At 37.2% G+C, this 4,988-nt stretch overlaps 1 pseudogene; it reads right to left on the bottom strand.

Annotated features, from left to right (window-relative positions):
• Positions 1 to 3,855: 3,855 nt before the first annotated feature.
• On the bottom strand, positions 3,856 to 4,771 carry LOC143682567 (olfactory receptor 12D1-like; annotated as a pseudogene).
• Between the last annotated feature and the right edge of the window lie 217 nt (positions 4,772 to 4,988).

The following is a 4,988-nucleotide window of genomic DNA, read 5'->3' as shown; positions in this document are numbered from 1 at the left end:
ATTATTCTGCCTTTATAAAATGGGATTTAGATTAAAATATGGCTTTTCTGGGGGATGTACATCTTTTCAAATCAGCACAGTATGTCTCTTTGAGTCCCTCATGGAGTATAATATTATGGAGGCTTTTTTAGCATCACAAATGTATGCATATCAATATCTTCACTTTCCTGATTCTTGACATTCCTTTCTCTACCATCTGCATTTCATTGATCAGCCTGGGCCACTGACTTCTTCCACCTACCAAAAGCCATATTAGCAGCAAGTTTGTGCAGTCTCTCAGACCCTTGCTTAACTTGAATTACTCCAAGTTAATGAATTCTTGTTTTTCCAAGTTTATGTTATGATTTCTTGATTAAACACCCTTAAAATCTAATCCCAATCTACTGTTGATTGGGTAGAGCTAATACATGTCACTCCTTTGGGTTTGATTTTTCTTCCTTAATAGTCTCAACATATTCCCAGTTAAGTAATGTGGAGATTTAAAATCAATTATAAATCTGGTAGTTAGGTGAGACATACATTAATGCCTATGGTTATATGGAAGATATAAATGGTACCTTTTGAATTCATGGATCTTGCTAGGGAAGAATGGTAAAAGTGCTATTTTTTTTTTTAGCTAACTATTATAAAATACAGGAAGAGTGAGGTGAGCTAAAAAAATGTAATGTTTTAAGCAGATTTAGAAGAAAGTTTAAGAAGCCAAGACAGCACAAGCTCAAAAGGTAAAATGTATATCAGTTCTAGCCACTACAAATGGCAAAGATTCTCAAAATAAGATATGGCTTCAGAGAAAAGATAAAATTGTTGGTTGATGAAAGTAAAGTATAGGACAAGCCATGGTGGCTCAGCAGGCAGAGTTCTTACCTGCCATGCCAGAGATCTGGATTCAATTCCTGGTGTCTGCCCAAGCAAAAAAAAAAAGAAGATGTGGCTGTAAACTTTTCAGCGAGACCTCAAAAGATGAAAAGGAAGCATAGTATATCTTCTAAAGGTTTTAACAAAAATTAAGGATCAACCTCTTTGACCCTCTATTCTAGAGGAGTTCCTAAGAATCTTAAGGACATGTCTTGTAGATACTTTCAAACAGATAAAAATATTTCAAAGGATTTTATTATCCCACAATACACTGGCTCTCAGCTCAGGCCAGAGAGAGGCTTATCTCAAAGAAATTTGTGGGTGTGGCATTTGCATGACTGAATCAACACCAACAAAATTACAAGATCCTAAAAAGTTTTAAGACAATTTGTTGAGAGAAGAACCATCACCTTGGAGTGTAAATGACAGAGTTAGAAAAATGTCCCCAGCTTGATTTCAAAAGTGCTATTTGACTCTTATGTACCTTGGATTTTTGATTTTTAGAATGAAACTGTCTTATTGTGATTATGCTGATTTATTCTACAATTGTGTATTGAGTGTGTGATTGGCAGATAACTTGAGTCTTTAATTCAAAATTATTCAAATCAAAAGGAACAATACCAAAGAAGTCCCATATATCCCTTGATCTTATTTAGATGAAAAGACCTAGACTTTGAGCTAATGCTGTAATGGGATGAAATTTTAGGATTATTGAAAGGGGGAGTAAGTGTAGTTTATATCTAGGGACAAGGGACATTATTTGTAGTCAGAGGTGAAACTGTGGTGCTTCAAGTTCAGCAACAAAAAATTTGATCCTCCTCCCACCGAGAGATGGGTTTTATTTCCTCCTCCCTTGAAACTAGATTGGTCTGTAACTGATTTGGCCAATAGAATAGGGTAGAAGGGATATTACTGCCTGTGCTGCTTTAGTCTTTAGGACAACTGGCAGCTTTTGCCTTGGCCTGTTGGCCCTCAATAAAAAAGTATGCCCTGAGGCATCCATGTTAAAGAGAGAATGCTAACATTATGGATAAACTAGAGACAGAGAAACAGAAACAAAAACTTTATATTTTGTTATGCAACAATAGATAACCAAATCTCATGCCTTCCTTCATACTTCACAGGTGCCATGCAGATTAGGACTTGTGACGATATCTCACCAACAGAAATGTGAGCAGAAATTTTGAATTACTCCTAGTCTGATGCAGTTCAGAGTGGAGGTGATTTCTCCATATACACTTTCTCTCAAAAATAAAATTAGAATTAAAGGACCAAAGAAGGTAGAGTTTGGAGATAAAAGCAAAGGTGAAAGTTAACCCAAATTATTTGGGTTTGTAGAGTGTATAAAGAAACACTGCATAGTTAGGTCACTAGTGGAAAATGTCTTTTCATAAATGTGTCTGTCTGTCCATCTCTCAGTAGACATAAATACTGGTAACTCACCATTATTTTAGGGATAGCACCCATTAATAGGGTCTTAGAAGTGAGGAACATGATACCTCTTGTCTATTAGCCCAGAACACCTCAGAGACTGTGATTTTATTACTTTCAATTAGTATCTATTCTGTGCCAGCAAAAGAAAACAAAGTCTTGATTAATTCTTAATATTTCATTATATTACCTTAGAACCAGTCAAAAAAAGAATAGATTTAAGGAAACAAAACAGAGAAAATAAAATAGGTTTTGAAAGTCATAATTTATCAGGGCCAAAGGTTGAGGAGAAATTAATACACTAATGAAACAGAAAGGCATTCTTGAGGCATTTTTCAATGTGCTTCCACTTTTAATGCTATTCCACAGAAATATTGACAGTTTGGCCAACAGACTTCAAAAAGACCTTTAGATATAGAGGTTCCATAATACTGTAGGTGAAACAATGATAATTTTATTTCTAAAATAAAATTGATTGGTGATTACAATGTCTTTGGCTTTAATTGTTTATTTGCCCCTTGATTGAAGGACAAAGAATCATGACATACCTCTTTAAAATTCTCCTTAAAAATAAATAAATAAATAAATAAATAAATTCTCCTTAACTCATATGTGAGTTGGTATTTGCTTTTACATTTGGGTAACCAAGGTGCTATCTAATTAGTACAGTCAAAATATAATAATATAACAACAATAATAGTAGTCGAAGTAATTTAACTGCTCACATTACAAAGTATTAACCAAAGGGATTCACATAGATAAACAAGTCTAAATATTATCCACATGAGTAATATAGGCATATTTATACATTTGACTTCATACAAGAATAGGCTAGCATACACAAAAAATCAAATATATGAACTGATATTGTAGCAGGCAGGCCTCCCTCTCTTTCTGATTTAGCTGTGCTCTCTGTGGAGAATCCTGAAACCCCCTCCCCTAGTCTTCAGGAACTGGTGAAAATGCACATAGGCAAGATAAGATATTCCTGGGGTGGGGGCCCCTCAACAGTCTATAAGCCCTGGGCCATTCTTAAATCCAACAATTGTTTACCTTGTCTTTAACATGTTGTACAGTCTATAAGCCCTGGGCCATTCTCAACTTAAATCTGCCAATTGTTTACCTTGTCTTTAACATATTGTACAGTCTATAAAAGCTAAGGTTGCCTTTTGTTCAGAGCTCAGACTTTCGAGGTGACTCGACTGGGCCCCATGCGCATGAACTAATAAATCACTTGCTTCCCAAAACTGCGGTCCCTTAGCCTCAGCCTGCTCTAGTTTTGCGGAACGTTCCTGGAGGCCTGCGTCCTCAATCCTGGTTTTCACGCTACAATATCCCCCAAGCCAATTCAACATTAGGGTTCCACAGCCAGGGTACAATGTGTTCAGGTTTCTTTTATTATCCAGGTATGTACTGTGTGTTGCTTAATGCAACAAGGCTAGTCTTTCTCTGATATCTTTCATGTATCCAATTGTTCTTTTATAAGTATTTGAGAAACAGTATGCATTTACAGCTCTTTCTCATTGTTTGCTTACATATGCCTTAGCAGAGTTGTCTGTATTTAAAAAGTCAGAGTTTCTTTCTGATCACCCTACTTAAAGCCTCCTTCAGGTCTCTGTTCCTCAAGGTATAAATCAGTGGATTTAGTACAGGTGTGACCACAGTGTACATGATGACAATGACCCGATCCTGGTCCATGGAGCTGCCTGAAGCTGGACAAATATAGATGAAGAGAACAGGAACATAGAAAAGGATAACTACCATGAAGTGGGAGACACAAGTGGACAGTGCTTTGTGAAGCATGCTGCAAGAACGAGTCTTGAAGAAGAGATAGATGATAATGTAGAAATAAGAGAGAAATGTCAGAAAGAAGGGGCCCATGGCAATGGTCCCTGAGACAGTATTAAGCAGCCACTGGTTGAGATCAGTGTTCCCACATGCCAGTTCCAACAATGGCTTAACATCACAGAAGAAGTGATGGATATGATTGGAACCACAGAAGTTCAAAAGAGAGGTCATTATGGAGTGCATTAGGGCATGGAAAAACCCAGTGACCCAGACTGCGCTTGCCATCTGGATACACAGCTGATGATTCATGATGTTTGTGTAATGAAGTGGTTTGCAGATGGCCACAAAGCAGTAAAAGGCCATCAGGGCCAACAGCATGGCCTCTGTGCTGCCCAGGAAGTGGAAGAAATGAAGCTGGCTCATGAATCCCAAAAAAGTGTGAAGAAAGGAAGTTCTCCAGCATCTTTGGCAATGTCACCATGGAGTAACAGACATCTAGGCATGAAAGGTTTCCCAGGAAGAAATACATAGGCAAGTGGAGTCTTGGATCAGAGATGACAATCATTAAAATGGCTCCATTCCTTACCACATTGACAATGTAGATGGTGAGGAAAACCACAAAGAGAAGAGGCTGCAGTTTTGGGATGTCTGTCACTCCCAGGAGAAGAAATTCAGAGACTGAGGTTTGATTCAGCATCACTTAAAAGAAAAGGCAAAATAATATATGGAAATCTATTTCTATAGTGTAATAGGATCCTTCCAGCCCAGGATTTTCTCTCCAAGAACAAAGTGTTCTGAGGGCGTTTAAGGATGTTTTCAATGACCCAAACTCAGTTTATAGATAATGACTCAGTTGACTGCTAAATACTAAGGCTATATATGGCATGACTTTCAGAAAATCTTTGTTTTAGTAG

This window comes from Tamandua tetradactyla, chromosome 5, assembly GCF_023851605.1.
Source record: "Tamandua tetradactyla isolate mTamTet1 chromosome 5, mTamTet1.pri, whole genome shotgun sequence".
In the NCBI taxonomy this organism is placed as follows: domain Eukaryota; kingdom Metazoa; phylum Chordata; class Mammalia; order Pilosa; family Myrmecophagidae; genus Tamandua; species Tamandua tetradactyla.
This window is presented reverse-complemented; position numbering and strand designations above follow the sequence as displayed.